The sequence below is a fragment of the Lampetra fluviatilis genome, unplaced genomic scaffold, assembly GCF_964198595.1.
Source record: "Lampetra fluviatilis unplaced genomic scaffold, kcLamFluv1.1 SCAFFOLD_947, whole genome shotgun sequence".
Lineage (NCBI taxonomy): Eukaryota > Metazoa > Chordata > Hyperoartia > Petromyzontiformes > Petromyzontidae > Lampetra > Lampetra fluviatilis.
Genome location: NW_027620983.1, coordinates 24,758 through 38,000, shown reverse-complemented (window position 1 = coordinate 38,000; position 13,243 = coordinate 24,758). Strand labels below are relative to the sequence as shown.

At 48.2% G+C, this 13,243-nt stretch overlaps 1 long non-coding RNA gene across 1 annotated transcript; it reads left to right on the top strand.

Moving 5' to 3' along the window:
• The first annotated feature begins 5,655 nt into the window (after positions 1 to 5,655).
• On the top strand, positions 5,656 to 13,089 carry LOC144954620 (uncharacterized). The gene is made up of 3 exons (XR_013641293.1): positions 5,656 to 5,869; positions 6,053 to 6,112; positions 12,977 to 13,089. It is a non-coding gene; the product is annotated as an uncharacterized LOC144954620 (long non-coding RNA).
• Positions 13,090 to 13,243: the final 154 nt, after the last annotated feature.

Genomic DNA, 13,243 nt, shown 5'->3' with positions numbered 1-13,243 from the left:
CATCAAAGGGAGGGGATATGGGCAATGCAGGTATGTGATTAGTGCTACTCATGCCCGTGCATTATGCAGGATTAGCAGCATCAAAGGGGGGGGGATATGGGAAATGCAGGTGTGTGATTAGTGCTACTGATGCCCGTGCATTATGCAGCATTAGCAGCATCAAAGGGAGGGGATATGGGCAATGCAGGTATGTGATTAGTGCTACTCATGCCCGTGCATTATGCAGGATTAGCAGCATCAAAGGGGGGGGATATGGGAAATGCAGGTGTGTGATTAGTGCTACTGATGCCCGTGCATTATGCAGCATTAGCAGCATCAAAGGGAGGGGATATGGGCAATGCAGGTATGTGATTAGTGCTACTCATGCCCGTGCATTATGCAGGATTAGCAGCATCAAAGGGGGGGGATATGGGAAATGCAGGTGTGTGATTAGTGCTACTGATGCCCGTGCATTATGCAGCATTAGCAGCATCAAAGAGAGGGGATATGGGCAATGCAGGTGTGTGATTAGTACTACTTATGCCCGTGCATTATGCAGAATTAGCAGCATCAAAGGGAGGGGATGGGGGTAGCATTAACAAAGGGAAGGAATCTTCTTGGTTCTTTCGGTAAAGTCATCACGTAGAAGGGAAGTAATAAAATAATAAAAATAAAACATAATAAAATAATTCTCACGACGTTTCGGCCACAAGGCAAGCAGCCGTCCTCAGGGTGAAGAACAGGTCTGTCGGAAAGACAGCATCTACGTGACTTTACCGAAAGAACCAAGAAGATGAATCCCTGCAGTCACGAAAGCTTTCAATCGAAATTTTATTGTTTAATTTTTATTATTTTATTATTTTCCTTCTACGCGACTTTACCGAAAGAACCAAGAAGATGAATCCCTGCAGTCACGAAAGCTTTCAATCGAAATTTTATTGTTTAATTTTTATTATTTTATTATTTTCCTTCTACGCGACTTTACCGAAAGAACCAAGAAGATGAATCCCTGCAGTCACGAAAGCTTTCAATCGAAATTTTATTGTTTAATTTTTATTATTTTATTATTTTCCTTCTACGTGACTTTACCGAAAGAACCAAGAAGATGAATCCCTGCAGTCACGAAAGCTTTCAATCGAAATTTTATTATTTAATTTTTATTATTTTATTATTTTCCTTCTACGCGACTTTACCGAAAGAACCAAGAAGATGAATCCCTGCAGTCACGAAAGCTTTCAATCGAAATTTTATTATTTAATTTTTATTATTTTATTATTTTCCTTCTACGCGACTTTACCGAAAGAACCAAGAAGATGAATCCCTGCAGTCACGAAAGCTTTCAATAGAAATTTTATCAAGCAATATTTTTATTATTTTATTATTTTCCTTCTACGTGACTTTACCGAAAGAACCAAGAAGATGAATCCCTGCAGTCACGAAAGCTTTTAATCGAAATTTGCCCGCAGGTCCTCGCCGCCGAAAGCCAATTCTCGGGCCAACGCTACTGGGAGGTCAAGGTGGAGTGGGCACGGTGGTGCACAGTCGGTGTCGCGTACGGCAGCGCTCCCAGGAAGGGCCCGAGCGATGCCTGCGGCCTCGGCGTGTCCCCCGCCGTCTCGTGGTGCCTGGAGAAAGACCGGGGTGCCTGTTTCTCGCGTCACAATGGAGCCAAGGTGCCCGGCGGGGCGAGGGCCAATCGGAATCTCAGGACCGTGGGCGTGTTCCTGGACTGGGCCGAGGGCGTTCTGGCGTTCTACGATGCAGATTGCATGGAGCTGCTGCACGCGTTTCAGCACAGGTTCACGGAGCCTCTCTACCCGGCGCTGGGCATCAACCGTGACGACGATTCTGTGACGGTGCTCAACTTGGGGTCTTGAAGGGGGGGCAGGTTTGGTGGCTGGGGGGAGGGAGGGGGAGGGTGGTGGTGGTGGTGGTGGTGGGGGGGGTGGTGGTGGTGGTGGTGGGGGTGGTGGTGGTGGGGGTGGTGGTGGTGGTGGTGGTGGGGGTGGTGGTGGTGGTGGTGGTGGTGGTGGGGGGGGGGGTGGTGGTGGTGGTGGTGGTGGTGGTGGGGGGGGTGGTGAGCGTGGTAGGGATTGGGGTTTGGATACGGTGCGGAGTGGAGTTGTGTGGTGGTCGGGTGGAGTTGAGGTGGAGTAGGTGGGGGGGGGGGGTAGAGTGGGGGTGGAGTAGGGGGGGGGTAGAGTGGGGGTGGAGTGGGGGTGGAGTGGGGGTGGAGTGGGGGTGGAGTGGGGGTAGAGTGGGGGTGGAGTGAGGGAGGAGTGAGGGTGGAGTGGGGGTGGAGTGGGAGTGGAGTGAGGGTGGAGTGGGGGTGGAGTGAGGGTGGAGTGAGGGTGGAGTGGGGGTGGAGTGGGGGTGGAGTGGGGGTGGAGTGGGGGTGGAGTGGGGGTGGAGTGGGGGTGGAGTGGGGGTGGAGTGGGGGTGGAGTGGGGGTGGAGTGGGGGTGGAGTGGGGGTGGAGTGGGGGGAGGTAGAATGGGGGTGGAGTGGGGGTGGAGTGAGGGTGGAGTGGGGGTGGAGTGGGGGTGGAGTGGGGGTGGAGTGGGGGTGGAGTGGGGGTGGAGTGGGGGTGGAGTGGGGGTGGAGTGGAGGAGGAGTGGGGGTGGAGTGGAGGAGGAGTGGGGGTGGAGTGGGGGTGGAGTGGGGGTGGAGTGGGGGTGGAGTGGGGGTGGAGTGGGGGTGGAGTGGGGGTGGAGTGGGGGTGGAGTGGGGGTGGAGTGGGGGTGGAGTGGGGGTGGAGTGGGGGTGGAGTGGGGGTGGAGTGGGGGTGGAGTGCTGCAGTGGGGTGAGTGTGCAGGGTGGAGGAGGAGTGGCTGGGTTGGTGAGTGGGTTGATAAGGTAGTGAGTGGGTTGGTGAGTGGGTGAGTGAGTGGGTTGGTGAGTGGGTTGATAAGGTAGTGAGTGGGTTGGTGAGTGGGTGAGTGAGTGGGTTGGTGAGTGGGTTGATAAGGTAGTGAGTGGGTTGGTGAGTGGGTGAGTGAGTGGGTTGGTGAGTGGGTGAGTGAGTGGGTTGGTGAGTGGGTGAGTGGGTTGGTGAGTGGGTGAGTGGGTTGGTGAGTGGGTGAGTGAGTGGGTTGGTGAGTGGGTTGATAAGGTAGTGAGTGGGTTGGTGAGTGGGTTGATAAGGTAGTGAGTGGGTTGGTGAGTGGGTGAGTGAGTGGGTGAGTGAGTGGGTTGGTGAGTGGGTTGGTGAGTGGGTTGATAAGGTAGTGAGTGGGTTGGTGAGTGGGTGAGTGAGTGGGTTGGAGAGTGGGTGAGTGGGTTGGTGAGTGGGTGAGTGAGTGGGTTGGTGAGTGGGTGAGTGAGTGGGTGAGTGAGTGGGTTGGTGAGTGGGTTGGTGAGTGGGTTGATAAGGTAGTGAGTGGGTTGGTGAGTGGGTGAGTGAGTGGGTTGGAGAGTGGGTGAGTGAGTGGGTTGGTGAGTGGGTGAGTGAGTGGGTTGGAGAGTGGGTGAGTGAGTGGGTGGTTTGGTGAGTAGGTTAGTGAGTGGGTTGGTGAGAGGGTTCGTGAGTGGGTTAGTGAGTGTGTTGGCGAGTCTGTGAGTGGGTGAGTTGGCGAGTGGGTGAGTGGCTGGGTTGGTCAGTGGGTTGTTGAGTGGGTGAGTGAGTGCGTGAGTGAGTGGGTTGGTGAGTGGGTTGGTGAGTGGATTGGTGAGTGGGTGGGTTGGTGAGTGGGTTGGTGAGTGGATTGGTGAGTGGGTGGGTTGGTGAGTGGGTTGGTGAGTGGGTTGGTGAGTGGCTTGGTGAGTGGGTGATTGGGTGGCTTGGTGGGTGGTGAGTGGGTTGGTGAGTGGATTGGTGAGTGGGTTGGTGAGTGGGTTGGTGAGTGGCTTGGTGAGTGGGTGAGTGGGTGGCTTGGTGGGTGGGTGAGTGAGTGAGTGGGTGAGTGAGTGGGTGAATGAGTGGATGAGTGAGTGGGTTGGTGAGTGGGTTGGTGAGTGGGTGAGTGGGTGGGTTGGTGAGTGGGTGAGTGAGTGAGTGGGTGAGTGAGTTAGTGGGTGAGTGAGTGGATGAGTGTGTTGGTGAGTGGTCGAGTGAGTGGGTGAGTGGATGAGTGAGTGGGTGAGTGAGTGGGTGAGTGAGTGGGTGAGTGAGTGGGTGAGTGAGTGAGTGTGTTGGTGAGTGAGTTGGCGAGTGAGTGAGTGGGTGAGTGAGTGGGTGAGTGGGTAGGTGAGTGGGTGAGTGAGTGAGTGAGTGGGTGAGTGAGTGAGTGGGTGAGTGAGTGAGTGGGTGAGTGAGTGAGTGGGTGAGTGAGTGGGTGAGTGAGTTGGCGAGTGAATGGGTGAGTGGGTGAGTGAGTGAGTGGGTGAGTGAGTGGGTGAGTGAGTGAGTGAGTGGGTGATTGAGTGAGTGAGTGGGTGAGTGAGTGGGTGAGTGAGCCAAGTGAGACTGGTATCATCTCGTGATATATGCAATAAAAACAAGTTAAGTTTCAAAAAATAACTACAGGAAATGTAGCAAATGCAAATCTAGGCATTGGAGGATACATCGAAAACCCTTGCACAATCTTAAATCTATAATAACGTGAAATAAATACCCTATAACAACATGTGCTGGTTTGGCCTACTTATTTATTCATCATCATCATCAAATCATCATCAGCAAAACTCGGGGGCACAATTTGCAATTCGTATAAGAAATCAAATTCTATTGCGAATCGAGAAATCGAAAAAGAAATATAAATGGATCGATTCCCGCTCTCATCCTGACGTCATCCCCCCCCCACCGCGATGAACTCACAGGAGAAGTGACGTCATGAGCCACCTGCCTCACGCGTGACGTCATCGCGAGGGGGTGGGGGAGATTTGGGGGGAATCCCCCTCGTGACGTCACTCGCATGACCAACGCTTCCGGCTGCGCGGGGGGGGGGGGGGTGAATCGCCGAGGCTTCGATTCTATCCGCACGTAATCGATTCACTCACCCCCCCCCACCCCCGCCCGTTATTTACGAATCGATTCCTCCAAAACGTCACCGCCGGTGTTAGATTCTACACGCGGCGCCGCTGATTTAACGCATTCGTAGAATCGATACTGGAATCGAGGAGTCGATCCGTCTCTATTTTTTCGTCGTCCGCTCACTCGGGGCGGAGATTGCGCGTGACGTCACCGTAACGTGCGGGTGGGGGGGAGCCGTCAGCCATCTTATGTAGGGATAGCCCGCTGTGTGGTGAGTGGCGGCCATCTTAGGTAGGGATGAACAGACAGGTGAGTGGCGGCCATCTTATGTAGAGATAAGCAGACAGGTGAGCGGTCAGCCATCTTACGTCGGGATAACCCAATTTTTGGTGGCGGGTGGGTGGCGGCCATCTTACTCAGGGACTCCTCGCCTCACACTCCCCACTCCCCACCACCCCATTGACTCAACATGGGCGCTACCCCTTACCAACATGGCCACCGCAAGTTTTTTCTCCGCCTGATGAAGACAACTTGCGTTACGATCGAAACGTCATGGTTTTTTGTACTTTTTTTTTGTATAAAATGTATCAATTTTATTTCTAATTTCATTTTACATTCATTACATTTTTTAAAAAATTTTCTATCTACGTGACTTTACCAAAGTATATGACCACCGCACTTTCTCCCTCTAACTTCTCGTCTCGACCGATGCGCTAAAGCGGCTCATGCCCGCCCCTCAGGAAGTCGTCGCTTCTGTGGCGGCGGTGTCAGCGGCGTTGCTGTTCGTGAAAGTTTCCCCTCAGAAAAGTTTTTTTTGCGTGTAAATAAAAAACAAATTTAACGAACAAAACTTAGTGGAGTTTGGTTTCGAGTAATAACAAGTATTTTGTTTCGATTTTAAAAGAGTACCGCTTTTTAAAATGTCTACTTTGTACGAGGGGATTGCTTTAATTCGTCAGTCGTGACATAGTTTAAGCTGGTAAGAGGAGGGGAGGGGGGGCCCTTATCTGTTTATAAAATATTTCGTGTTAAAAAGTTTAGTTTAAATCCGCTTTTTTTGTCGTAACTTTATCAACGGCGACATCGCGAAGCTTTTTATGAGGAAACTTGTTATTGTTGATTGTTGTTTAGCGAGTTAAGAGAATGCGTGTATCTTGTGTAGGCCCCTCATCCACCCACCGAACCGAACAAGAATCGATTTCAGATGATCACCTAATGGGTGGTAAGTTCTTAAGTCTTAATTCATAAACTCTATGACCACCTTTAACGTACAACTCGTTTGTTAAAGTCGTAATAGTTTGTACACGTAACATGGCCTTGAATAGCGGTTAAACTGTGTCCATTGTACAAGTCCTAATGCATTAAACTCTTAAAAGTTCATAAAGTTATTAGCGTTTGATAAAACGCTGTGATCGCGATGTTATAAGTGCTAAGATTGTATTAAATGTGCAATAATCTTACATTGTAATAGCGCAGAAGATGTATCTTATACATATGACTTAACTTATGACTTAACTTGTAACTTAACTTATAATTTATACATGTAACTTAACTTATAACTTAACTTATAACTTAATATATAACTAATACATATAACTAATACACATAACTTAACTTATAACTTAATATATAACTAATACATGTAACTAATACACATAACTTAACTTGTAACTTAATATATAACTAATACATATAACTAATACACGTAACTTATAACTTAATATATAACGAATACATATAATTTATACATATAACTATACTAATCATACCTATTGCAATCGTAGTCTTTAACGTTGTTATACCCTCATACTTTTCAAACACGCGCTCATACCACATTATAATCGGTCACTGTTACACATTATACACAATAATAGTGGCTATAATTAGACTTATAATCGATAATCATACAGTCCTGTACATTGTTAAACAAAATAGTGTGTCAATCTACACTGCGACACATTGATACACTTTTATACACTTAACCATGATATTCTACGTTGTAATTGCTTTTATAATTGGACTAGTATCATTCTTACACCCTTGAAGGTCAATTGCATTGCGAGCAGAGGGGTGATATTAGTAGCATTGTCATCATCAACATCATCATCATCAGCAGCAACATCATTTTGATCATCATCGCCATCATCATTGACACCATGAATACAATCATCACCACCATCATTGTCATTGTCGCCATCAACACCATCATCATCACCATCATCACCACCATCATTGTCATTGTCGCCATCAACACCATCATCAACACCATCATCATCACCATCATCACCACCATCATTGTCATTGTCGCCATCAACACCATCATCATCACCATCATCACCATCATCACCACCATCATCATCATTGTCGCCATCAACACCATCATCATCACCATCATCATCACCATCATTGTCATTGTCGCCATCAACACCATCATCATCACCATCATCACCACCATCATTGTCATTATCGCCATCAACACCATCATCATCACCATCATCACCATCATCACCACCATCATTGTCATTGTCGCCATCAACACCATCATCATCACCATCATCACCACCGTCATTGTCGCCATCAACACCATCATCATCACCATCATCACCACCATCATTGTCATCATTGTCGCCATCAACACCATCATCATCACCATCATCACCACCATCATTGTCATCATTGTCGCCATCAACACCATCATCATCACCATCATCACCACCATCATTGTCATTGTCGCCATCAACACCATCATCATCACCATCATCACCACCATCATTGTCATTGTCGCCATCAACACCATCATCATCACCATCATCACCACCATCATTGTCATTGTCGCCATCAACACCATCATCATCACCATCATCACCACCATCATTGTCATTGTCGCCATCAACACCATCATCATCACCATCATCACCACCATCATTGTCATTGTCGCCATCAACACCATCATCATCACCATCATCACCACCATCACCACCATCATTGTCATTGTCGCCATCAACACCATCATCATCACCATCATCACCACCATCATTGTCATCATTGTCGCCATCAACACCATCATCATCACCATCATCACCACCATCATTGTCATCATTGTCGCCATCAACACCATCATCATCACCATCATCACCACCATCATTGTCATCATTGTCGCCATCAACACCATCATCATCACCATCATCACCACCATCATTGTCATCATTGTCGCCATCAACACCATCATCATCACCATCATCACCACCATCATTGTCATTGTCGCCATCAACACCATCATCATCACCATCATCACCACCATCATTGTCATCATTGTCGCCATCAACACCATCATCATCACCATCATCACCACCATCATTGTCATTGTCGCCATCAACACCATCATCATCACCATCATCACCACCATCATTGTCATTGTCGCCATCAACACCATCATCAACACCATCATCATCATCACCATCATCACCACCATCATTGTCATTGTCGCCATCAACACCATCATCATCACCATCATCACCACCATCATTGTCATTGTCGCCATCAACACCATCATCATCACCATCATCATCACCATCATCACCACCATCATTGTCATTGTCGCCATCAACACCATCATCATCACCATCATCACCACCATCATTGTCATTGTCGCCATCAACACCATCATCAACACCATCATCATCACCATCATCACCACCATCATTGTCATTGTCGCCATCAACACCATCATCATCACCATCATCACCATCATCACCACCATCATCATCATTGTCGCCATCAACACCATCATCAACACCATCATCATCACCATCATCATCACCATCATTGTCATTGTCGCCATCAACACCATCATCATCACCATCATCACCACCATCATTGTCATTATCGCCATCAACACCATCATCATCACCATCATCACCATCATCACCACCATCATTGTCATTGTCGCCATCAACACCATCATCATCACCATCATCACCACCATCATCATCATTGTCGCCATCAACACCATCATCATCACCATCATCACCACCATCATTGTCATTGTCGCCATCAACACCATCATCACCATCATCACCACCATCATTGTCATTATCGCCATCAACACCATCATCATCACCATCATCACCATCATCACCACCATCATTGTCATTGTCGCCATCAACACCATCATCATCACCATCATCACCACCATCATCATCATTGTCGCCATCAACACCATCATCATCACCATCATCACCACCATCATTGTCATTGTCGCCATCAACACCATCATCATCACCATCATCATCACCATCATCACCACCATCATTACCACCATCATTGTCATTGTTGCCATCAACACCATCATCATCACCATCATCACCACCATCATTGTCATCATTGTCGCCATCAACACCATCATCATCACCATCAACATCACCACCATCAGCATCATCACCACCAGCATCACCACCATTATCACCACCATCACCACCATTATCACCACCATCATCATCATCACCACCATCATAATCAGCATCATCATTATCATCATCACCATCATCACCAAAATCGTTATCACCACCAGCATCACCAGCATTACCATCATCATCAACACCCTCAACATCAGCAACACCATCCTTTTAATCATAACCATCATCGCCATCATTGACACCATGAATACAATCTTCATCACCAACATCGTCATCATCATCATCACCATCATTATCATCAACACCATCAGCAACACCATCACCAGCATCACCACCAGAGGTCGCAACCGGGTACCCGATACCCGTTGGAGAGTAAACCCACTAAAACATTTACACTTATAGTGTAGAGTATAGTGTAGAGTATAGTGTAGAGTATAGTGTAGAGTATAGTGTAGAGTATAGTGTAGAGTATAGTGTAGAGTATAGTGTAGAGTATAGTGTAGAGTATAGTGTAGAGTATAGTGTAGAGTATAGTGTAGTGTATAGTGTAGTGTATAGTGTAGTGTAGTGTGTAGTGTATAGTGTAGTGTAGTGTATAGTATAGTGTAGAGTATAGTGTAGTCTATAGTGTAGTGTATAGTGTAGTGTATAGTGTAGAGTACAGTGTAGAGTATAGTGTAGAGTTTTGTGTATACTAGTTCAACACTAACCAGTTGTGTGTTGGCGAGTAAACCCACTACGACATTTACAATTGCAGTGTAGTGTAGTGTGCAGTGTATAGTGTAGTGTATAGTGTAGTATACAGTGTAGTGTATAGTGTAGTGTAGTATATAGTGTAGTATACAGTGTAGTGTATAGTGTAGAGTATAGTGTAGTATACTAGTTCAACACTAACCAGTTGTGTGTTGGCGAATAAAACCCACTACGACATTTACAATTGCAGTGTAGTGTATAGTGTAGTGTAGTATATAGTGTAATATACAGTGTAGAGTATAGTGTAGTGTACGAGTACAGCACTAACCGGTTGTGTGTTGGCGAGTAAACCCACTACGACATTTACAATTGATAATATTAGTGGCGACAGGCTACGTGTTAAACTCACACACCAGTCTTCACAGGCTCTGCTGCTACTCGCTAACAGCACTTGCCCCGACAGCCGTGCGTGGGCTACACAGGGGACCTTTGTCTCTATCCCTGTGTGACTTCACAGTCAAATCTCTGGATGCAGGAAGAGAGATGAGTCACAACGTTGTTATCCCAGCCCCGTAAACCAACCCACACAGTCTGCACGGTCTGGCAAAACGAACCACAGCCGAGACTACGATGGTGTATTCTAGATTTGAAGCTTTCGTGACTGCAAGGATTCAAATTCTTAGGTTATTTTTAAATCCTTTATATTAAGTTCGCTTGCTTGCGTGCTTGCTTGCTTGCTTGCGTGCTTGCTTGCTTGCTTACGACCGTGCAAATCTTTCGGTCGTTTTTTAACCCACTTCCCGTGATCCAATCGAGCTGACATTTTGCACACAGACTCGTTGTGCGAGACAATTAATGTTCGTGAAATTTTTTTCCAAAATTTTACACTTTTTAGGACACAAATATTATATTTAATTACCAATTGCTGAATGGTGGCAGGCAATCATCTGGCCCATAGGTGGCAGCCATCTCAAGCCAGAGGACGAGAGGACTCTAGCCGCCACGCATGTAAAGGATTTAGGGTGAAAAACTTTGTTTTTACTGGTTATACTTATTTTCGGTAAAGTCACGTAGGTAAAAAATTAAAATAAATAAAAATAAAATTAAAATCACGACGTTTCGGAGGCAACACAAGCTTCCGTCTTCAGGTGGAACCGTCACAGCACGATAGCTGTATCAAGTAAAGAGAAATTCCAAGAAGCACAATCCTTGTATATATACTGGTTGAGGGTGGGAGGAGCCAAGGTAGCCACCTGGATATTATTTTTAAATCCTTTATATTAAGTTCACTTGCTTGCTTGCTTGCGCGCTTACGACCGTGCAAATCTTTCGGTCGTTTTTTAACCCACTTCCCGTGATCCAATCGAGCTGACATTTTGCACACAGACTCGTTGTGCGTGACGATTTATTTTCGTGAAAATTTTTTTTCCATAACTTTACACTGTTTAGGGAATTTTTTTTAAATATTTATTTACCAATTGCTTAATGGTGGCAGGCAATCATCTGACCCATAGGTGGCAGCCATCTCAAGCCAGAGGACGAGAGGACTCTAGCCGCCACGCATATAAAGGATTTATAGTGAAAAACTTTGTTTTTACGGGTTAATTTTTCTCAAAAATAATATTCAGGGCCTACCTTGGCTCCGATGGTGTAGCCCAGCATTATAACGGTTCTACTCTGGTGGGTCACCCTGGTTAACACTGCGGGTGTGTGTGTGTGTGCGTGTCGGTTAACCGTAATTCCACTGTTACCAGGCACAGTGGATGGATTTAAAGATCCTGTGACGACATTCGCAAGAGTAGTTGTGGGTGGGTGGGTGGCTGAGTAACGGCATGATTGACTGAGTGCGTGCCTGGGTGTGTGGCTGATTGAGTGGATGAGTGGGTGACTGACTGGGTGGGTGGATGAGTGAGTGAGTGGGTGGATGAGTTGAGTGAGTGGGTGGATGAGTGAGTGAGTGGGTGGATGAGTGAGTGGATGGATGAGTGAGTGGGTGGATGAGTGAGTGGGTGGATGAGTGGGTGACTGAGTGGGTGGATGAGTGGGTGGATGAGTGGGTGGATGAGTGGGTGGATGGATGAGTGAGTGGGTGGATGAGTGAGTGGGTGGATGAGTGAGTGGGTGGATGGGTGAGTGAGTGAGTGGGTGGATGAGTGAGTGGGTGGGTGGGTGGATGAGTGGGTGGGTGGGTGGATGAGTGGGTGGGTGGGTGGATGAGTGGGTGGGTGGGTGGATGAGTGGGTGGGTGGGTGGATGAGTGGGTGGGTGACTGAGTGGGTGGGTGAGTGAGTGGGTGGGTGAGTGAGTCGGTGGATGAGTGAGTGGGTGGATGAGTGGGTGACTGACTGTGTGACTGACTGTGTGACTGACTGTGTGACTGACTGTGTGACTGACTGAACGGATGGGCGGGTAACTGAGCGTGTGACTGAGCGATCGATCGTATGAGTGCGTGACCGAGTGAGTGGATGGGTGGTGTTGCGGTTCGAACCAGCGGGCCGACCTGGTGAATACTGCAGCGGTTTACATACCAAACCTAAGCAAAGAAATACTCTGACCGGTTACGCGTGTGCCGTCTTCGACGTTCAAGATTCCCCGTGACGTCGTTGGCACGGCTGCTCATTTGAGGCCGAGTCTACCTAGGGGAGGAGGCCCAGGACCGGTGCAGACAATCTTCACCGGTGTTGGCCGTGAGCGGGAATCGAACTCGTGACGCCGGGTTCACAGCGCGGCGTAGCGCTAACCGCTACACCCACCGCTCTCCACTTACTTCAGCACCATCATCATCATCATCGCCATCAACAAACCTTTCCATCGGCATAATAACAATTAACTAATCAATGATGGCGGGGCGGGGGGTGTGGGGGGAGATCTTGCGCGAGGCGCCTGATAATTGATAACGCAGCGAGCTTTGTCCACGGAATGTAACCCGCACACCGTGTGTGTGTGCCTGTGCGTGACCTCCCGCCCTTGGCGTGCAGGCTGGCAGGCTGAGGAGCGATCTTGAGCGACCCTCCCTCCCTCCCTCCCTGCCCTCCCCCCCCACCTTCCCTCCCCCCCCACCTTCCCTCCCTCCCCACCTTCCCTCCCTCCCCACCTTCCCTCCCCACCCCCCCACCTTCCCTCCCTCCCCTCCCTCCCCACCCCTCCCTCCTCACCCCTCCCTCCCCTGCCTCCCCCCCCACCCTCCCCTCCCTCCCCCCCCACCCTCCCCACCCCTCCCTCCCCTGCCTCCCCCCCCACCCTCC